We start from the raw sequence: 23,453 nt of genomic DNA, 5'->3' as shown, positions 1-23,453 counted from the left end.
CTGCAGAAGATCTGCAGTGTGGTGGGTAATGAACTGTGATTGGGTCAGAGGCAGACTCCTCTCCCTTCCTTAACCAGAATATACAGTAGTGACAGATGCCTCACTTCTCAGATGGGGCGGCCATCTGGGAGAGGTGGAGATCAGAGGCCTCTGGTCTCCGTGTAATCTGGACTCCATATCAACTTACTGGAGCTCCGGAGCGATCCGACTGGCATTGAAGGCATTTCTTCCTGTTGTCAAAGGGAAGATGGTGCAGGTGTTCATGTACACCACCACCGCAAGGTGATACTGCAACAAGCAGGGCGGTGTGGGGTCGAGGACCCTTTGTCAAGAGGCCTTACGTCTCTGGGCATGGCTGGAATAGCAAGACATAACCCTGGATCAACACCTGGCAGGTTTTCTGTATGCCAGGGTGGATGAACTCAGCCGTCAATGACTAGCAGATCATAAGTGGTATCTCCATCTGGAGGTGGCACAAGGACTCTTTCAGCAGTTGGGAGAGCCTTGATTAGATCTGTTTGCCTCAGAATAGAATGCGCAATGTCAACAGTATTGTGCATTGGAGTTTCCAAGGCAGCACTCGCTCTGCAATGTTTTTTGTCGTGAGTGGATCTCAGGCCTCCTGTACGCCTTTCCACCCATATCACTTCAGCCCAGAATTCTCAAGAAGATCAAGAATGACGGGGCCTAATTAATCCTGGTTGCTCCGGACTGAGCACGGAGAGTCTAATATCCAGAGTTTGAGAAAATGAGCATCAAACCTTCATTCAGGCCGCCCCTTCGGGAAGATCTTCTGTCGCAGCAGCAGGGGAAGGTTCTCCACCCAAACCTGTCAACTCTGCGCCTTCATGTTTGGAGATTGAGCGGTGACATTTCACAGCCTTCGACCTTCCTCCCGAAGTCTGTAAATTTATTTTAGCAGCCAGGTGTCCGTATACGCCTGTCGTTGGAAATGCTTTGTATATTATTGTACAGAAAGATCTATTGATCCTCTTTCTGCTTCTCTTTTTGACATTCTTCTCTTTGTCTTATCCCTTGCCCAGCGGGGCTCTGTATTGGGCACTTTCAAAGGGTATCTTTCCGCCTTATCCTTATCGCCGTTCCTTCGGCTGCCCTATCAGCCTTCGTTATTCAAATCACCTATTGTACATAGATTTCTCAAAAGGCTTGTACATATGTATCCTCCTTTGCCCTTTGTTATGCCTCAGTGGGACTTAAGTCTGGTCCTCCCATTTCTCATGTGTGCTCCTTTAGAGCCCTTACACAACTGTCTCCTCCGGCTTCTCACCACCAAGAGAGCCTTCTTAGTTACAATAACATCTGCTAGGAGGGCGATTGAGATGCAGGCTCTCAATATTTCACCATGTTTCAGGCCAAGGTGGTACTTAGAACTTGTGCCTCTTTCCGGCAGAATAGGAGACCAGAGGCCTCTGATCTCCGGCATTAACCCAGAGAGTCCGACTTCCACCCTACCTGTCCGAATCCTCCAAAACCGTCTGTGACGTCCCTCAAGGATCCTCCCTCAGCCCAACACTTTTCAACGTTTACATGGCTCCCCTCGCCAACATCGCACGATCCCACCACATCAACATAGTATCCTACGCAGACGACACCCAGCTAATCATCTCCCTCACGAAAGACCCCACAACAGCAAGAAACAACCTCCACAAGGGACTTCACGATATCGCCGGCTGGATGGAATCAAGCCGCCTCAAGCTAAACACAGACAAAACAGAGGTCCTCATCCTCGGCAGCAACCTCTCCGTCTGGAACGACTCCTGGAGGCCTACCTCCCTCGGAGCCACCTGCACCACCCAAGTATGGAAACTGGGCATCATCCTTGACTCAGCACTCAGCATGACTCAGCAGGTCAACGTAGTCTCCTCTTCCTGCTACAACACCCACTGCATGCTCCGCAAGATCTTCAAATGGATTCCCGTAGAAACCAGAAAAACAGTCACCCACGCCCTAGTCAGCAGCCGACTGGACTTCAGCAACGCAATGCAGGAACCACGGCCAAACTACAAAAGAAAATTTTACGTATCCAAAATGCCTCCGCCCGACTCATCCTTGACATCCCACGACGCAACCACATCTCTGCCCACCTCAGAGAGCTACACTGGCTACCCGTATCGAAGAGGATTACCTTCAAACTACTCACCCACGCACACAAAGCCCTCCACAACACAGGTCCAGCCTACCTCAACGACAGACTCACCTTCCACACCCCCGCCCGCCAGCTGTGCTCCACCAGCCTCGCCCTCGCATCCGTCCCCCGCATTCACCGCACCACCACCGGACGAAGATCCTTTGTCTTACCTCGCCGCCAAGACCTGGAACTCCCTACCGCTCCAACTACGCCAGACCCAAGACCTCCTGGCCTTCAGAAAACGCCTCAAGACATGGCTATTCGACCAATAGCTTCGCCCCCGCCCAGCGCCTTGAGACCCTGACGGGTGAGTAGCACGCTTTATAAATTGATTGATTGATTCCTCCCCAAGGTAGTGACTCCATTTCATCTGGATCAGAACATCACCCTGCCCACCTTCTTTGCTCCACTGCATCCCTCTAAAAAAAGAGGCGTGGCTTCACCGGCTGGACTCGAAAAGAGCATTGTTGTTCTACCTTGACCGTACATAAGAGTTCTGGGTTGATGAACTCTAGGTGGGGTATGTGGGCGCAAAGAAAGGTCAGGCAGTGCAGAAGCAAACCATTTCACACTGAGTCGTTCTCTGCTTTAAGATCTGGCACTGGCCAAGAAACAGCCTCCTGAGGGCTTGAGAGCTCATTCAACCAGGGGCAATGCTGCTACCTCTGCGTTAGCACGAGATGTTCCAGTCCTGGACATCTGTCAGGCAGAGACGTGGGCGCCCTTGCACATGGTCGCAAGCCTTTACTTCCTGGACAATTAGGTCTGTAGAGATGGGCACTTTGCCCGTTCAGTCGTACAGGACTTTTTATTGTGAGAACATCTGTCCGCAGCCCACTGCCAGGAGGTTATGGCTTGGGTATGTATTCTAAAGGTAAGGAATCTGCAACTAGAAGTCTAGCAGATGAACAAGTTACTTAACTTCGATAATGCATTATCTGGTAGAGACTCTATCTAGCTGCCGATTCCTTACACCCACCCATGTCTTCCCACTCTGCAGACACTTCTGCTAGGGTTAGGGATTGTCCCTTCAGGGCCCTAGTTTTTTTGGCACAACCTGTTCTTTCTAAGGCTCTGCACTTCTGGCGTGGAAGTTAGTGAAAAAGGAACTGACGTACGTGCGCCTGGGTGGACTGTAATGTCACAGGCGGCTTCAAAAACGCCATGCGGATCCATACGATGCCACCCGATGGCACGCTCAAGGGTATTGCTTTGAAAAAGTTCCGGATCCCAAGCTGATGCCAGGAAATTCTAAAGGTAAGGAACTTGCAGCTACATAGAGTCTCTGCCAGATAATGCGTTACCGAAGGTGAATAACTTGTTCTTCTTGCACAAATCATACTTACTGTGACAATCCAACAGTGTTTCCCTTTAAGTCAAATGTGCTCTGTTAAAGCAGGGGTTAAACAAGGCTGAACATTTTGTGTCTCTTATCTTTTAGGGTTTTTGATAAGATAAAAAGCCGCAATGCCCACATGAAACGCCATCGTCAGCAGGAGCACATAGAGCGTCTGGCAAAAAAGTGGCCTGCGAAGGCTGTCAAAGCAGAACCCAAGGATAGAGGAATAGATGAAGCAGTCCCACTGAATTTATGTAATACGGATTGTGAGATGCAAGAGAGTCATGTTTGCTGATGTGGGGCTTTTGGACTTGTGAGAAAGGTCGTCTTTAGGGTGATGGATCATGTGTTTTGTAAGCATCATCATTCTTAATATGACATAAGATACGAAGGCCAATCCCTCATACATGGAGGCAATATAACTGCTGTGTATGTCAGTTCTATTCTATGCTTCTTGCCCATGATGCTCCTCTTTCCCACACTACGATGCCAATATATTTTCCAGGCTAGATAAATTAGAAACTCATGGTGTGTTGAAGTCTTGATCAGGCTTGACTTACTGAGTATTACTAGACCAGGGGTGATCTTCTGCCACTCGGGAGTTCCATATCAGCTTGAAAACAGACGTGTTATGTCGCAAGCCTGATTTTAAATCATTTGATCATGCGTGGGCAAACCCCTCCAGTGGTCACCTTTTATGTAAGACAATTCCCTGTGATTCGGTCATGCATGGTATAGGCTAGGTTTAACTGTAAATTCGTAGACTGCATTCTGACAAGTGATTTCCATCATTATGACGTGGTAACCCCTACATAAGTCCTATATAACTGTGGTCTTCTCTTCACTGAAAAATGCCCATACGTTTCACCATTGCCCTAGATCTTGATTCTTGTTTGCAAATTCCCTCTCATTTGAAAGATTGAAGACAGTGATTGTAATTTATCAGGGCTAACTCTTTAAAAGTGGCTCATGCACTCCCATTCATAGTTCTGACGTCTGTTTGCTGTAATCAAAAGTTTATTTATAACTAGGGCACCATAGTTGATCTGGACACTGCCTGCTACAACACTACATCAGACTTAAGTGTTGATTTCACAATGTTGTGATGGGTATAGAGACGCTGCCTTATTATCTCATTTACACACTGTTCATATTTTTTGTTTGAGTGCTGTCTATTTGTGCTGGTTAAGTTATAGCCCCGGGTGGACACACAAAGGGTATAAGGCTGCAGATGGGGAAGTTGTTTGGAAATGGAGTAGAGGAGCTGGAGTGGTAAAGGAAATCTAACTAGAGGCTGTAAAAGTACTTGGTATAACTAAGCATTTTGTTAAATGCTCATGGTGTACTATTTATAATGCTAACTTCAAACCACATTATCTCAATGTGAGACAATAAAATCTCACTTTCTTCGGTCACATGATAGATAAATACTGAGTCTTATTCAGTATTTTAAGTATATTTTCTTATAGTCTGCCCAAGAAAATAAAAGGCGATGTACCCAAATAACAAATTGTTAAAGAGTGCTTTGAACATTTGAGAATCTTGGCTGCTTGAAGGCCTGATAGATCACGTCCTGATAAAAAGAGAAGTGTTCTTGCTAGAACGTCTGTCAGGTTCGCATTAATAGTTTTGTTTAAGTGTTTGTATAATAAAATTTCTCATGACTACTGCTTCTGACTTTTAATGTTCGTGCTACCTTGTTATTTTGTGGCCTTTGTGCTCATTAGAATACGGCCATGTTCATGTGTAGAATGCTCCCAGAGGACATAGAAGCTGAAACGTACAACCGAAATTGGTGGATTTGTGTGTCACTCGGTATTGTGACATACACATTATATAATATTATACAGATTACTCGGATAAAAGTTAAACACTACAGATAACACTCAGTTGTGAAGGTTGCAATATTTTTCTGTAAACAAATTCATCTTCTGCCAAAGACTGAGGTTTGACGTTGATAACTAATAGAGGGTACCGAAAAAGGTGACCTATATAAAGGGATGCATTTAAAGTTTATCATTTCCCTTAAAGAGGCATGTTGCGGGAACCAATCTAGGTAACATACAAAATGCTAATAAAATAAGTGATTCGCTAAGGTTAGATTACATATTTTCAATTTTATTTTGACATTCATCCACTCTTGAGGATCGCCACAGTGGCGACTTTATTTAACAGAGGTCCTTATACGGCTTGGTAAAGTAAGCGACCCTACCCTGGCTTCTTTTACTGACACTACCCTAGTCCTGTTTGAGTGATTATTTTCTCAGTGGAGATGACAGCATGTTGCTCCATGGAAGATACTCACTTTTTTGTTACAATGTTTAACTGTAGAACCTCATCTCTACTGGATGATATATATTGTCTAGGTACATATGCAGAATTAAGTATATTAAGTCTATGCTTACTCATATGTACTTAACATATGTTTCGTGGCAACAATATTTTTGCATTTTGTATTTCGATCTTAATATTCTGGTAGTGTACCCAGGATAGTCCTTTTGGAGTGACAATGTCAAAAGGTGTCAGGACCAGCCCACTCACTTGATACCTCGGATGCCGAGTTGGGTCTCTGTGCCTTTCATTGGAAGAATTGGTTCTTGACCTGTCAGTGGAGGCAGACAGTAGTCCCTAGTGAGGAGCACTTGTGAAGAAGGCATTCTTTGAGCTAACACTGTTTTCTTCTGATGGTTGACAAGAGAGCCCTTCAGCATCGCTGGGGAGGTGGTTGACCTTATCCAAAAGACTTTGGAGGAGTTTAACGAGGCCCCTGGGTTCCTTCCCTTTTTTCAATTTCGGTGGGAGGAAGGAGGGAATTTAAAATCTGCAGATTCCTGGCAGGCGTGATAAATCTGCCATGGTAGGACTACTGGCAGCACAAATAGCACCAACACACTACAACGTGGTAGCGGTGATTTTCTTTCACTCTCCTACGTTAAGTGAGGCCTTGTTTTGAATTTATGGAAGAAGAGGGAATATGCTCCCTCCTTCTCAGGCTGGATTCGCTCTATTTGAAAGTTATCCTCGGCCATAAACCTCAGACAGAGAAAAAATGGTTCGCACAACTCCGAGAAGTCAAAAGGAGTCTCTCCCTGGTTTTGACAGTCCACTCCTGGATACAGTTGTCTTGTCTGCTATCTGGACATAACAAATCCCATCATGCATCAAATAATTCATCTAGAAGTACACCAGACGTGATCACTCAACCCCGGTTGATTAGGGAGTGTTATTTTCAATGCCTGTTGTGCAAGCAGAAGCTGGTTTTAATATGGTTTGCTCCAACATCTCTCCAGTGACATGCATCAGATGAAAGAGACCAGGGGTGGTGTAACCCCGAGATATTCCCAGGGGAAGGTTCTTGTTATGTAGCTGACCACACACCACAGTGGCCTGGTTTTCTAATCTTCAGCGGTGCTCTATGTTTCTAAAATGATTGGACTATAATGTAGACCACAAGGAATGTCACATGAGAATGCTGACATTTTTTGAAAGGTTTTCCGAATGAGATCAGAGTCCTTGTCAGTTGTAAGCCATATTTGTCTGCTCTTGGAGGGGCATGCTGCTGTAATGAGATTCTTCCACTGCTTGGAACAACAGTACGCCTTTGCTACGTTGATTTTTTTTATCCTCTCCTTTTTTTCCTTTTAGTTGAACCGCCAGTCTGTTAGGACAGCAAAAGTGTTTTTGTAATGTCTTTTAATGTTAAAGCCTAATTTCTGTTGGGTGTAGGTGAATGTTATGTTATGTTATATTACTTTGTATAGCACACTAATCACCCGAAGGGGATTCTAGGTGCTTAGGCATGTGTGCAGGCGCAGAGTCCCCAAGGTGCTTATACGAAGAGACAAGACTTCAGGTTCTTGCGGAATTCATTAACTAAGGAGGAGGCTCTGATGTGTTGAGGGAGATTGTTGCATGTCATGGGTGCGATGTAGGAGAATAAGCGACCTCCAGTTTTGCTTTTGTGGATGCAGGGAATGTGTGTGAGTGACAGTGAGACAGAGCATAGGTGTCTGGTAGGTTCATGAAAGTGTATGCAGATGTTCAAGTATTCTGGTCCTGTGTTGTGCTGGGCTTTTTATGTGTGTATGAGAATTTTGAATCAGCTGCCTTGTGAATGGGGAGCCAGTGAAGCTTCTTGAAGTGCGGTGTGATGTGGTACAGCATGGGAGGTCGAATATGAGCCGTGGAGTGGTATTATGGATGATCTGCAGTCTGTGTAGGAGTTGTTTGGAGATTTCAGAATAGAGGGTGTTGCCGTAGTCCAGCCTGCTGGTGATGAGTGCTTTGGGGATGGTCCATCTGGTGTTCTGAGGCAACCATTTGAAGATCGTCTATAGCATGCTTAGAATGCGGAAGCAGGAGGTGCACACTGTGTTGACTTGAGATGTCATGTTGAGCTTGTTGTCTAGGATCCTCCCTATATTTCTTGGGTGATCTGTGGGTGTTGGTCCTAGCTCTGACAGCCACTAGGTGAAATCCCATGGGTAGGTCTTGTTTCCAAAGTCCAGTACTTCCGTCTTGTTCGAGTTGTTCTGCAGTCAGTTGATTTACATCCAGTCTGCTACCATGGTCATGCAATTGGTGAAGTTGGTCCTGGTGGTGGTTGTCTTGTCTGTCACAGAGAGAATGAGTTGGGAGTCATTGGCGTAGGAGATGACAGTGATGTCTTGTGATCAGATTATGTTGGCAAGCAGTTTCATGTATATGTTAAAAAAGGGTGAGGCTGAGGGAAGATCCCTGTGGGTCTCTGCATATCAATCCCTTGGACTCTGGTGTAAAGGGTGGCAGTCTGACCCTTTGGATTCTTCCCGTGAGGAAGGAAATGATCCATTTGAGAGCAGATCCTTGTATACCAGTCTAGTGGAGTTTTCTTATGAAGGTATTGTGGGAGAAAGTATTGAAGGCCGCAAAGAGGTTGACGAGGATGAGGGCCCCAATCACTGGTTGCAAGCAGAGGTGGCACAAGGCATGTTGCGAAAGTGGGAGAATCCAGACTGGATCTTTTCGCCACTGTTGAGAATATGAAGTGTCAAAACTTCCACACAATGGAATTCCCAAGAAATATCTTTCAAGGAGACACATTCTGGCTAGAGAGTAGCACAGGACTCCTGTACTCTTTTCTGAATCCCACCCGAAGTTCTGAAGAGGAACAGGAATGACTGACACAAGTCATATCAGTGACTCTATATTGGTTCAGGAGAGTGTAGTACCGGAACTGCTAAGCATGAGCATCTGTCCTCCAATCTTGCTACCGCTTTGGGAGGATCTTCTATCACTTCAGGAGTGCAGGATTCTGCACCCGAACCTGGTCAGCCTATACCTCCAGACATGGAGCCTGGGCAGTGGCAATTGACTGGGATCAATCTGCCACCTGAGGTGGCAACCTGCAAATTCTCAAATCGTTACTAGAGGTCCCTCTCAAGTCAAATGATGAACTCTCAAAATTCTTTCTCAGAGCTTGCGTTCCTCAAGGAGTTACTAGATCTCACTCTTTAGTCAGATGCAAAAACATTGAAATTCTTTCATAAAGCTGAAGTTCTACAAGTTGTTACTAGGTGTTCCTCTCGAGCCAGATGCAAAAGCCTTGACATTCTCACATGAATCTGCAGTTCCACTAGTTGTTACTAGGTGTCCATCACAAGTCAATTGCAAAAGCATTGAGGCCCATATTTATACTTTTTTAGCTCCGCGTTTCCGCTGTTTTTTGACGCAAATGCGGCGCTAAAAAAGTATAAATATGGGCCTGAAATTCTTACACAAAACTGCAGTTTTAACAAGTCCTACTAGGTGTCTCACAATTTAAATGCAAAAGCATTGAAGTTCTTACATGAAGCCGCAGTTCCACTAGTGATTATTTCCTATCCCTATACAGTCAGATGCAAAAACATTGAAATTCTTATATGAAGCTGCAGTTTCACTAGTGGCTAGTTGGTGTCCAACAAACCAAGTCAAATGCAAAAGCACTGATATTCTTTTGTGAAGGTACAGTTCCACAAGTTACTAAGTGTCCCTCACAAGTCAAATGCAAAAGCATTGAAATTCTTTCATGAAGCGGCAGTTCCACAAATCATTACTAGGTGTCCCTCTCAAGCGAAATGCAAAATCACTGAAATTCTTATGTGAAGCCCAAGTTCCTCTAGCAGTTACTAGGTGCCCCCCAAAAGCTGAATGTAAAAGCACTGAAATTCTTTCATGGAGCTGCAGTCCCAAAACACATTACTAGGTGTTTATCTCTAGTCAAATTCAGAAGCCTTGAAACTTGTATGTGAAGATGCAGTTCCACTAGTGCTTACTAGGTGTCCATGTCAAGTCAAATGCAAAAGCATGGAAATTCTATTATATAGTTGCAGTTCCACTAGTTGTTACCAGGTGTCCTTCCCAAGTCAATTGTGAGAGGATGTGGCACTTCAGCAAGAGCTGCTGACTTTGGAACTCGGGAACCAGGTTCAAGTCTCAGCACTGGCTCAACATTCTGTGATTCTGAGCAAATTACTTAATCTCCCTGTGTCTTCAAAAACAAAGAAAAAAATGTTTACCAAAATAATTAATGTGACGGGTGCTTATCATGTAAAGCTAAAGCGCTCCAATATGGGTGGAGTTTACACTATATGCAACTGAATTTTAAAAAAAGTACCATGCAAAAGTTTTTTAATTCTTACTTGAAGATGCAGTTCCATTATTCGTTACTAGGTGTCCCTCACAGGTCATATGTAAAAGCTTTGAATGTATTTCATGAAGTTGGAGTTCCACTAGTCGTTACTAGGTGTCCCTCTCAAGTTAAGTGTAAAACCACCAAAATATTTTCATAAAGCTGTAGTTCCACTTGTTTTTAATAGAGGTCCCTCTCAAGTCTGTTGGAACTGCTTCAAGTGACCTGCACCAAGCTGATGGGGTGTTGTTTTAATGTATACATTTGCATACACACTTTTGCTATTGCAATCATTTGAGCTTGTTTTTTATATAATTATTTACCAAACCTAGGACCATATTGATGGCCCTAGTGTCATCGTACTTGCACCACACAACATGGTGCATGTGCAACACAACTCAAAAATGAGATATATGACGCCAGGCAAAACCCCCTTGGATGGCCCTGAGTGGCGTCATACATCTTGAGTAAAGCAACAGGGAAAATCACCATGTTGCTTTACTCTGTGCTAGGGAGGTGTTCCATGGGTGTTTAATGGTTGTTCCCATACAACATGCATGGATTTTGATGCATTCTCAGATCTACCAAAAGTCGAGACAAGAAATGCGGCAGAAACTGCAGAAATACGCCATGCTGCAAGGGTGCCTGCATTGACACTAGGCAGTCAGTTATGACCCGGCACTGTGGAAAGGACAAGAATGCGCGGTACTGGGATAAATACAGCGCTTTCCTGTCCTTTCCTTGTGATGCACACAGCTCAGGAAGATGACTTTCTGTGCTGCTCCACTTGCCCATAAATATGGCCCCTGATCATAATGATGAGTCAAAATTACAGATTTCAATACATTTGTTGATTTTTATTGAAGTTTCCCATTACACCTGTGGCACAAATGTGGATCTGCCTCAAAGAAATGAAAGACAAGAGGCATTTGGCAAAGCAGGAACAGTCGGTATGATCAACTGCGCAGCAAGGAGAGCACACTACAGAGTTCAGGTGTGATGGCTGTCTCTGAAAGTTACACAGTTCTGAGCATCCTTTTATACAATTCTTGAAGGGTTATAAAACAATTCTATAATTCTTTGCAGAAAGGAATCCAGGGCTAGGCGTGGAGCAGTAAATCTGACCATCTGATAAAGTGCTCGACCTTCCATGGACATAATGTGGGCCAGTAGGTAGCATGTCCAGATGTCCGGCATGGGGGGGGCACATGATCACTGCATGTAGTGTATGAGCTGTGTCCTGATTGGCTGAGTGTTCCTAACTTTATGTGGCATCTAACTTTATGGTGTTTTGGGAACGTTCATCCCTCCGACCAAATGTATTTTATTGGGGGCCAATGTCCTGTGGAATCAAACAGTTTCTTTCCTGTTTGTGCGTTTGACTATAGGCAATGTGTTACCCCATCTGTGATCTGTCAATCAGTTGCTTCAGGCCTAGGTTGCAGGGCTTGTCTGACCACATATTTCTAACTCGGGGTTGATGGGAGGTCATGTCGGGTGAAATCGACAATAGCAATGCGAGCTCGTTGTTATGCTGGCACATATCATGACATACATTTACATCATTTTGTGCATATTAACATTCTCCCCCATAGTTGAATTTTCATCTACTTTATCAACCCCATGACAGTCACATTATTTGAGGTTTGACATGTTTCTGTTGTGTTTATTACTATTTCCCTAGCATTCTACCTAATTTGAGGACTGCGTTTTTACCGCAGTAAATCCCCATCTGTAGGAAACAACAGTACTAGAATGAGAATTGGCAACAATGATGCACAATCTGGCCACCCACTGGGGCAGCCAGGAAAAACAACCAAACAACCAGTCCTGCTCAGAGGCACCTCCTTCTTTTTTTCAGCTTGTAGACAATTCAGTGCTTGGATGGCGAAAGTCAGTGTCCCTTTGTCCAGGTAATTACCAGGTATAAATGTTCAACAGGATGCGCCGATCTTGGTGCACAGACCACCCTCCGTTGCGATCATCAAGTCCAACACATACCGATGTTGCATCACCATGAGGTGGATGGCTCTTAGTTCTACCTTGATAGCGTTAAGGCCGAGCTCAGTATTGTTGATCATTTTCAGCAGTTACCACAAGGTTATCTCCAACCAGCAGGCTTTCACTTTTGTCTGTAGGCTGAAGAAGGGTATGGGCCCTCCTGCGTTTACTTGAGTGTCAGTTAATTGTCTGAATTCTTCCTGAATGTCTTTGTACTGAGTCCAGCCAAAATAATCAGCAGTTGTTATCTCTTGAGCCTGATGCAACAGAGTTATTTTCTTCTGTAGGCAAAGGCGAATTCTCCACACTGCCAGTAGAAGTCCATCAGCGCGGAGTTGCCCCAGTGCATGTCTGGTACGTGCAATATTGCTCCAATATTATAATTAGTGCTGAGAGGGATCGTCCCTTTGCCTCTGAAACATAATGAATATAGTGTGTGTTTCCATACAATTAGGGGTTGGTCCTTCTCTTCTAGCCACGTGTAGCTATCTGTTTCAATATCCCAGATTTCCTGACATGGGGTATCTATGCTGGCTTTAAATCCTCCCTTTTGAGACTCATTTCCCCTTGTATTATTGAGGTGAATGGCCCTATACAGGAACTTCATGTCTGGTGTTCAAATGATATTGAAGAAAACTACCCCAGACACGCTAAGGACTGCCCTGGGAACACAGATGGTGGAGAGAGCGGATATATTTGTTCACTGGGGCAGTGGCTTCGGTACCTCCAAGAACCTCTTTTCTGGAAAGTCCCGGGGGCAAACAGTGTCTTCCCTTACAGTGCCCTGCCTGGACATCCTGTCTAGCTCTGTTTGAATATTGGTAAGCTCGGTGTAAAGTTACAGTTTAATGGGATTTGTCTCATATTGAGTAATGTTTACCGCTACTCTATGGGGTTCTACCCCAATGGGTTGCATCTTGGCCCTGATTCTACAAAGGTACAGGTGGATGAGATATTTTGCTTTCTCGGGGGCTACCTCCTGGGATAAGTTAAGCCTATCTGTACCTACAGCACATGGTATCCACATACAGACTCAGCACGGTCTGGCTGATGTCTGGGTGCCCAGAGCAGTCATGTGCTGAGACCATGTGTTGTGTAAGATTGCACTTTGTAGTGCGTGTGAAATACTAAAGTTAGGTTCAGTGTAATTGTAAGTGATGTGGGAAAGACCCCTACACAAGCGTTGTAACAATGTCAAGTGGGTGGATGCAGCCACACCCACAACAAACCGAGGGTATACAAGGGTACAATAATACATAACCTTTGAAATGTTGCAGGTCTTGGGATGGTTTTCTGGGGAAACATCTACGGTCTTCTGGCGATCAGGGGTGTCTTTGCCCTGGCCAAGTGCTACGGTCTCAGGGGTGTCTGCTTTGGTAAAAGTGTTCGTAGTAGAATGTCCGTAAAAAATAGTCCAAAAAACAGCATGTGGTTTTTGTCTTTGGGCACTTGGGTCTTGTCAGAGTTCTGGAAGTTGTGGCTGAAGATGTGGCAGGCTGCTGTACAGGTGGTGCACTTGTGGCTTGGTCGCAGACCTGTTGGATAAGAGCTATGGGTTGTAGGTTAGCTTAGAAAAACATACATTATTTATCTTAGAAGATTTCTGTGCCTTTCTTCTTTACTTATGTTCTAAGCATTCATTTCAGAGGTGGCTCCAGTTGGGGGAACTATTTTAGGGAGGTGTGCGTGTTTTAGTCATGGGTCGCCAGAGTTTTATTTTGTGGGTCATTTGGCCCTCTCCTCGCACCATGGCAGAGGGGAATGTTTCTATGGGGTGATCTTCATGGGGTTACTCTTTAGCTACCTTTCCTAATGTGTGTGTGTATGTGCGTGTGTGATTTAGTGATGCAGATCGCACCATTTTACCCACCCTGCATGGCACGATGTGAAAGAAAGGGGGCGTGTTGCAATTTAGGGGTTTGCTGGTGTTTGAAATGTGCTCCAAGGACAAGTGTATGGCCCTTTAGTTCCTGCACGTGGTGTGCACTGAGGTTCTCCCCATAGTTGTTTTGTCTACGGCCATTTTCTGGAAACTTTGTTCAGGGCTTCTTTTTGCCTGTTGGTGGGCGCTTTCCTAGATCTTCAAGCAATGGTGCTTTACTGGTATGCCAGAGGGGGATCGGAGAAGTGCTCTGCGGCCCTGTATGAATTTGATGCAGCAATTACTGGGATCAGGCCTACTGCTTTTGCAGACAGTGTGTGTGTGGAAGGCCTTGCGTGATCTGACCGACAGGCCGGTCGCAGAGGTGAGCATAGTGATGCACCTCGCATGGGGCTGTTGTGGTAATTTACAGAGTCCCTTTCCCTCCCGGCACTCCCCTCTTCTTTGATCTAGGATGTTGTGGGCCTGCCGCCCCTGACTGTGGCCAGGAACTTCTAACCGGCGACCCACTACTCTCACTGTTTTGGAAGGGCATTATCTGACGAGCAGACTTTGAACATTTGGAAACCTTTTGGGGAGAGGATGAGGCAAAGCATTTACCAAGATAGGAGTCAGGTACTTGATCAGGACTAGTCGAGATTTGCCTGATTTGGGTAACGAGCTGTGACACTGATAGAATTTCCCTATTGACTTGGTGCCATGCGATGCTTCGCAATCTGTCGGATTTTGTGCATGTGTTGTGAAGATCTAAGGGTTCTTCATCATCCCAAGTGTGCGGGAAACCTGGCTTCTGACACTTGAACATAGCTTTGTTTTGGAACTGAAAAGGGGGCCTCAACTGGCCTGAAGGCTACTGGTTTTGGAGGTGCTACAGTTGGGACTGCGTACCACGAGGGAACTTTGGTAACAGGCTAAGTGCCCTTGAATGGGGACCATTTGATCTTGTATCTGGAACCTGTCCCAATCGGATTTGGATGGTGGGATGTGGGTGCTTGTTTTTATACGCTGGTCGGGGCCCACTCCGCTCCCTTATTAGATTGCCCTCCCCAGGGGCGTCACCAGCCAACCCCACCCTGGGTTACCAGCAGCGAGGTAAGGCCTAGGCCCCTGCAGGCACCCGAATGGCAGATTCTATTACGGTTTCCCAATCGACAAAATGTACAGCAGCCCTGAGCCTTTCCCGTACACAAGTATTGGTGTAAGTTTTCTCCTAATGTTGTGTCTCTGGTCTTTATTGTTGAAAGGAGTTTTAGAGTGGATATGAGGTGAATGTAAACTCATTGGGAGTTTGAACTTACTGCATATTTGTGGTTTGTGATTGTTTAAAGACATTGCCTTCCAAGGCAGTAACTCTTCCCTGCTGTGGCGGTGGTCCCGTCCTTGCTGGGATGAGTTTTCCTGTCTGCTGAGTGAAGGATGCATTTGGGTTGACCTTGGCTTGGTTTGGTGGATGCGGATGTCGTGGGGACTGGCCTAGACTTATCCCTTCTCTTCTCATGATATGCCTTTAAGCAGCCTCTGTCGGCCAAATGGCTCATTCTGTGGCAACAGTAGCACTCTATGAGTTCTGCGGTTGCCAGCCTCCCTGACCTCTGCCTTTAAAACTGGGTGGAAACTCTTTTGGGTTCTGAGGTGAAGCTCCCATCAAGACTGGTGCCATTTGCGCAATTGCTGCCAACAAGGCCCTCTTGAAGGCCGTCTTACTTAGTTTGTGTGGACCTAGTTTAATGGAGTCTCTCCGGACTTGCTCCTGCTTTTGGCCTTTCCATGTCGGCCACTGGATGGGAAGCATGGGTGGTGGACTACCTACATCAGGCTATTGGGCTCTCCCCACGTAGTCAGCGGAGGACACCTCCTTGGGCTGTTCCGCTAGCCGGTCGAGTTGAATCCCATACAATAGCTACTCATTTGTGTACCATATTCGGCAGCTGGTAGGGGGCTTCGGACTCAGGGAATGCACCACATAGTGTTGGGCCACCTCATCTGTGCCACTTCCTCACTCGTGGAGGTGCCAAAGTGGTGACAGAGGCTAGACTTGGTAGCCCCTGGGGTACGTGCGGTCTGTTTGCTACTGCCATTGTCCCTATGGGCCCTGGGCCGGCTCCCCTCCAAGTTTTGAAGGACTCAGTAGGCATATGCATGTTGTGGCCTTGAATCTCTGGCTCCTTGTGTCACTTATTGGTTATCCTTTTGGCAATCCCTATTAGGAGGTGGCGCGTGTTATATGCTCATTGCTGAGCTACTTCGCATAGCTCAGAGAAGCTTTCATAAATTCCAGGTTGATTCTTCCGAAGGCGGTTCAATTGGCTGGAACAACCCTGGCTGGCATCCATGTGATGTGCGGGTGTCTTGATTGTTGGTGCTCTAGAAAGGGGGCTCCCGTTGAGGAGAAGGTCATAATCCCGTTCCAGCACGATGGATAGGCATTTTTAGCTTGAACATTAGGTCTCATCATCCTAATATGTTAATCGGGGATGAGGGAGAATAAAACAACTGTTCCCTCATCCGGCTCCCACCTATCTCGAGCTCAAGGGGTTCTGTAAAGGGGACAGTCACTGTAACTGAGACCCCTTGTATGCGGGTGGTACGTCTTGGTAAGGGGACTGTCCATTCTCATGGGCATTACCTTGTTACCCTAGTGTCTACCAGGAAGTTGTATGGTGTGTCATTTACCAATAATGTGACCATGGGGTGCTCCTCAGGAAACCCTAGGGTGGACAGTGGTGTATGTGTTTTGTGAGGTGTTTTGTTGGTAACAGGCGTGTGTTTCCTACCTCTCCCTTTGGTTGGTGGGACCAGTCTTGCACTTTCACCCTCACTGTCAGATCCCGAGGAACTGGAGTCCTTCCCCTCGCTATCGCTAGTGGTATCATCGTTCAGGTCTACGGAGCTCAATGTCACCTGTGCGTGTCCGCCCGGAAAGGTGGGAACGCATGCTTCCTGCGCTGCTGGGGTTTGAATGATGGCGCATAGCAGGCAGGGGTTGAGCTTGGAGGAAACCTAGTGCCAACCTGGGCTGGCACCCCCCCACCCCCCAAACCCTGGATTCAGTGGGTTGCTGCCCAGCATGGGGCCCTCTGGGCCCCATAGCCGGTGGATTGGTGTAACCTAGTACAGGGAATGACTGACATCAGATAGAGCACCTCTGTGCCTACGTAAGGGGTGGGTGGAAACCTTGCTTGTGAGCTCTGGGTGGTTGCTGGTTGGGGCTACCTCGAAGATGGCCCTAAGTTCTAACAGTGCTTCTCTTTTAGCCTTTTTTCACCCTACAAATTTGGTCTGAATGCAAGTCCTCGTGCTCTATTGTGTTGGTGTCAAAGGTTATCCACTCTGGCCAGGGGAACGTGTGTGCCTGGGGATGTGCGTGCAATTCACAGCAGTATTTATCTAACTTTTTAGCCAGGGTGGGGAATCTGGTTGGCATGTGGTTTAATGGCAACTCCATGATAGCTTGCAAATCCTTTTAGGGGACTTGCACAGTTCTAACTTCTTAAGTTTTGAATGGTCCTAAATCCTACCTTCATTAAGGGGAAATATGTACACTGGATTAGGCCGGCAATAACTTCTAGCTATAAGCTCAACTTTAGACAGAAATGCATCAAATAGACTTTTCACAGTACATAAAACAATGCATATGAAGGATCACAACTTGTAAGAAATGCAGTGGTTAATTTAAAACATTGTAAACCGTTCTAGCAGCAGATTAGCAGATATGAAATAGATATTTGTGAGAGAAAGATAGTGACTTCTTTATACGCACATTAAAACACTTAACAAGACATTGCTTTTCAACATAATATATATTTGCAACAGTTTATCAGCACCACATTATCAATAATGCATCAATTGTGAACCACAGTGGTTTCAGAAAAGAGGAAGAAATGATGCTGAGGGAAGGCTCTGTGCGATACATGGGACCAAGTGAGCCTGACTGTCTGTCACTATTGGCTCGGGGGACAAAGAGAGCAACAATTTGTGCTGAGAAGGAACAACTCGACAACAACAGGCCCTACTTGACCAAGCAGAAGCTACACCCAATCTCCAAGGTCCAAATTTTTTCTAACGTCCAAATTGCATCCTGTTTCACACCCAGGGGCTTAGCGTACCATCTGTGATCCTCTCACTTCTTTCAGACAACAACGGTGTTTAAGAGACCGGTAGTGCTGAGAAACCCGTTTAAACAAAAAAATAAGAATGAGGTGTTGGCTCTATATCACACCTAGAGCCTGTGCGTACAATCTGTGTCACGCCCAGTGGTCCAAGCCTTGAAGCCTTGTCCCTATGTCACACTCAGGGGCCAAGCGTACCATCTGTGTCTTGCCTAGCAGTCATGCATACCTTCTGTGTCTCTCCCAGAAAACCAAGTGGAACCCTATATCACAAGGGCCATACATACCAACCAGCGGTCTAAGCAGAACCCTATATCACATCTAGGGTCAGGCTTACCATCTGTGTCTTGCCCAGCGGTCCAAGCAGAGCCCTAGTTTGCCATTCGCCAAATGCTGGAACTGAAGATCAGATGTAGTCTCTTACCCACTGACGGCCGCTTCAGGATGGACCTCAGCCCCGTGGATTCTCCAAAACTTTCAATCCATTGCGGCGCCTGCTCATCTCTCTTGTCGCGCAGATGTGAATCCATACAGGTGGAGTCCGCATCCTTTGGCTGCAGTCTAGGCTCAGAGGACCAATCCCTCCTATCTGTCTTGCCAAAATGTTGCTTGAATGCGGATTTACCTTAAAGAAATGAAAGACGAGGCATTTGGCAAAGCAAGGACAGTCAGATTAATTTAATGCAGTGGCCGGGAGAGCGCAGCACAGAATCGGGATCTGATGACTGTCTCTCAAAGTTACAGAGTTTTGGGCGTCTTTTTATACAATTCTTGAAGAGTTATAAAATAATTCTATACATTCTTTGCAGGAAGGGAGCAGGGCCCAGTCGTGGAGCCGTAAATCTGACCATTTGATAAAGTGCTCAGGTAATTCTTGACCTTGCGTGGACATAGTGTGAGCCAGTAGGTAACAGGTCTAGATGTCTGGCATAGGGAGCGTGTGATCACTGTATGTAGTTTGTGTGCTGATTGGCTGAGTGTTCCTAACTTTATGTGGCATCTAACTTTATGGTGTTTTGGCACCGGCCAATTGTGTTTTATTTGGGGCCAATCTACTAGGACCTTTTTGGTGTTGCTGCCTATCTTGGGAATACATCTGGGTTTTTCCTGTTTGCGCGTTTGTCTATGGGTATGTGTCACCCCATCTGTAATCTGTCAATCAGTTGCTCCTAGCCTGGGTCACAGGGCTTGCCTGACTACGTATTTTTTACTCTGGGTAACAATGGGAGTCTGTTGTTATGCTGGCACATATCATGGCGTATATTGACATTGTTTTGTGCATATTAACACACCCTACTATGTATAGCGATTATCAGTCATTGGGAAGTGAAAATGTCTATCAATTTCTATTCCTGGGTAACTTTTTTTTAGGTATATATTTATATGTGCAAGGGCAAAATGTAGTCACTCAGAGTGAAAGCATCCAATGACTGGAGTAGGTTGGTCTGTTAATCTATACCTTCGGCTGGTTTCAGAGGGAGTATAATTTGAGTGGCATGTCAACAGACCAATGGTGAGAGAGCGTTGGTTAGAAGTCCCTAAATATGTGTGTATTTTTGTAGGATTTTTTGGAAAACATAAGGTGGGCAACTTTAGGCGAGGCATATAAAAGTGGCTCAGATGTTTTCCATACAGCCAAGTCTGGTATCCAAGCTACCAAAATGGTAAAGAGTGATGTGACATTAAAGGGAGTTTCCTGTTTATTCATCTTAGCACTATACTGGAAGCATATTTCTGAAAGTCTTCAAGGGGAGATATTTCTTTAATAATACCTCACATCTATCAGGAAAACATAGAACTCGAACATCTACAAAAGCTATGGCACCATAAATGGTCTTATCCTTGAAGCTGATTGCCAGCGGTCAGTTGCAACTACAGCTGTGACTAATTCTACACAGCGCAACTTGTGAAATCCCACCTACTGTTTTCTATCGAAAAGGCACTTTTCAGAATCCCCATTGCTAGGGACTGGCAGTTCTCTTCAAGTTCGGAAGCGAGTGACAGAATTAGAAAATCAGTAGTGGGTCAAGGTAACGCATTTGACACACTCTAGGCACGTGCCCGTTTAACAACTAATTGAACTCTGATCAGATTAGAAAAATTAGAATTCTTTATTCCAAACTACATTTTTGCCAGGTCAGTTTCTGCTTGAGGCATATCTCTGCACACTCACAGATTACATCTGTTATCTGTTCCATTTATATGTAGGTAATCTCTGTTCCTGTGCATGCTTTATGTCTAGGAATTGTGGCAGAAACTACAAATTTCTGAGTGCATGTGTTATCTGAAAATTGTGTGTTCCTCTCTGTTTCTAGTTCGATGCGTGCAAAGTTGCTACCAGTTTTGAGTACTTATCAGGCTGCATCTTGCCCCACTCCCTTGCAAGCTTCCCAGTGACCTGTTTCTATTGTTTTTCAGCTTAATTGTTTTCATTGGCTTCTGTTCCCAGCTATGCGAAGCCTAATGAATATAGAATGCATGTATAGCATTATTGCCTGTGTTTGGCATTGGAACATTTTAAGACAGCAGCAGTTCATAATATACACCCAACGTAAGCCTCTATTTTAACATCTTAAGAGCATATTTATGATCCCCGTTGCGTCACTCTTGCACCACAAGCCCAAAATGCGATTTATGAAACCACATAAGGCCACCGTGCGTGGCGCTGTGTGGCTTCAAGAATCTGGAGTAAAGCAACTCAGTACAAATTGCTGCTTTACTCTGACCCAGGGAGGCATTCCAAGGGTGTTTTATGGGTGTTCCCAAGCAACATCCATGGATTTTGCTGCATTTCCAGATCTACCAAAAGTAGTAGACCTGGGAATGAGCCAAAAAGCTACGCCTTCCCAGGTGAGGCATAACAAAGAGAAGTATCTTTATTTTCCATTCTGCAGCACAAAAAGAAAGAGTAAAATGCCTCAAGGGATTGTTTTTGTGCAGGAAGGTGTCCATTACCACGGACAGGTGGGTTTTACTGATCGTCTGAAGGGGCTACTTCCTCCCCTTCGAGACTTCTCCTCCCGCCATGCTACCATCATTCGATCATCTATCAAAGGATCATTTGGCACTTCTCCGCGAGGAGGTCAAGGCTCTCCTGGCCAAGGGAGCCACAGAGAGGGTCCCTGTGCCAGAAAGTGGTTGCAGGGCCTTTGCCGTATCCTAGACCTCCGGTTCCTCAATCTCTTCCTCAAGAAGGAGAAGTTCAATATGTTAACCCTAACTCAGGTCCTTTCTGCCCTGCACCATGTAGAGTGGATGGTAGCATTGGGCTTGCAGGACGCCTATTTCAATATTCCCGTCCTGCCAACTTACCGACATTACCTACGATTCGTGGTAGGTCACAAGCACTTTCAGTTCACCATGCTCGCCTTTGGTCTTACCAGTGCCCCTCAGACGTTCACGAAAATTATAGTATTGGTTGTAGCTCATCTGTGCAGGTTAGGGGTTCCATTCTTCCCCTACCTCGGCAACTGGCTGCTGAAGGCGGACACACCCCTGAAAGTCGTCTCCCACCTCCAGAGTTCGGCGAACCTCCTGCACTTGCTGGGGGTCACTATAAACTTGCCGAAGTCACACCTGACTCCCTCTCAGACGCTCCCTTTCATCTGAGCTGCTCTGGACACGGTGCAGTTTTGGGCTTACCTCCCGAAAAGCAAGTCCAGGATATTCAGGCTATGATGCCTATGTTTCATCCTCTATCCTGGGTTTCGGTGAGATGACTCTGAGGCCGCTGGGCCTCATGGCCTCCTGCATCCAGCTGGTCCAATATGCCAGATGGGCTCTCCAGTGGGACCTGACGTTCCAGTGGGCGCAGCAGCAGGGGAATCTCTCCAACATGGTTCACATCTCGGAGGGTACTGCGAAAGACCTTCAGTGGTGGTTGTCGAATCCAGATTGGGTCAAACGCAGATCCCTCTCCCTTCCCCAACCAGATCTCACATTAGTGATAGATGCATCACTCCTGGGATGGGGCGGCCACATGGGAGAGGCGGAGATCAGAGGCCTCTAGTCTCCGGCAGAGTCCAGGCTCCACATCAACCTTTTGGAGCTCTGGGTGAAAAGTGGTGCAGGTGTTCACCGACAACACCACAGCCATGTGGTATTGCAACAAGCAGGGCGTAGTGGGGTCGTGGACCCTTTGTCAAGAGCCTCTTCACTCCTGGACATGGCTGGAACACCAGGGCATTTCCCTGGTGGTTCAACATCTGGTGGGCTCTCTGAACGTCAGAGGAGACAAACTCAGCCGTCGATGCAAAGTCGATCACAAATAGTATCTCCATTCGGAGGTGGCGCCCGGTCTCTTTCAACAGTGGGGAGAGCCTTGGTTAGATCTGTTTGCCTGCGCAGAGAATGCGCAATGTCAGCTGTTGTGAGCATTGGCGTTTCTAAGGCGGCACTCGCTCGGCGATGCTTTTCATCACGAGTGGAACTCAGGCCTCCTGTACGCCTTCCTGCCATTACCACTTCTGCCCAGAGTCCTGAAGAAGATCATGGAAGACCAGGCCCAAGTAATCTTGGTTGCTCCAGACTGGGCACGAAGAGTCTGGTCTCCCAAGCTATTTAGCATGGGCATCAATTCTCCGATCAGACTGCCCCCTTGGGAAGATCTTTTGTCGCTGCAGCAGAGGATGGTTATCCACCGGAACCTGTCCAGTCTCTGCCTTCTTGCGTGGAGATTGAGTGGCGACAGTTGACGGCTTTTGACCTTCCACCTGAAGCCTGTAATGTCATCTTGGCAGCCAGGCGTCCCTCCACCAAAACGGTATACACCTGTAGGTGAAAGAAGTTTGTGGCATGGTGTATCAACAAATCTGTTGATCCCCTCACTGCACCTTTCTCAGAGGTTCTCCTCTGTATTCTCTCTCTTGCCCAGCAAGGCTCTGCTCTGGGCACCCACAAGGGATATTTGTCTGTCATCTCTGCCTTCTTAAGGCTACCAGACTGTTATGCTATTAATTGTGTTTGACCAATGACTGTGTTTCACCACTGTGCATATTAGTTGCTGAATGTTCACCAGTAGCACATTACATGTTGTATTCAGTTTAGCTGCCTATTGGCTTTAACATGGCATTAGACATTACAATTGGTATTTAGGTTAGCTGCCTATTGGCTTTAACGTGGAGTTAGACATTGCAGTTGAGACATTGCAGATGAGCTGTGTTTTTCCACATGATAGACCAAGCTGTGTTTTTCAAATTGAATTCACACCAAACCCTAGCTGATAAGAGAGCGTACATTTTGTGCTTTCCTTTCTGCTCAGCCTTGGGAAGAGGAGGGTTCTAGGAGATCTGGCCAGTCTCCAATGGCTTGTTTCATTTCCCGAG

Source organism: Pleurodeles waltl, chromosome 9 (assembly GCF_031143425.1).
Source record: "Pleurodeles waltl isolate 20211129_DDA chromosome 9, aPleWal1.hap1.20221129, whole genome shotgun sequence".
Taxonomy (NCBI): domain Eukaryota; kingdom Metazoa; phylum Chordata; class Amphibia; order Caudata; family Salamandridae; genus Pleurodeles; species Pleurodeles waltl.
The sequence above is the reverse complement of the archived record's forward strand: the minus strand, read 5'-3'. Positions refer to the sequence as shown.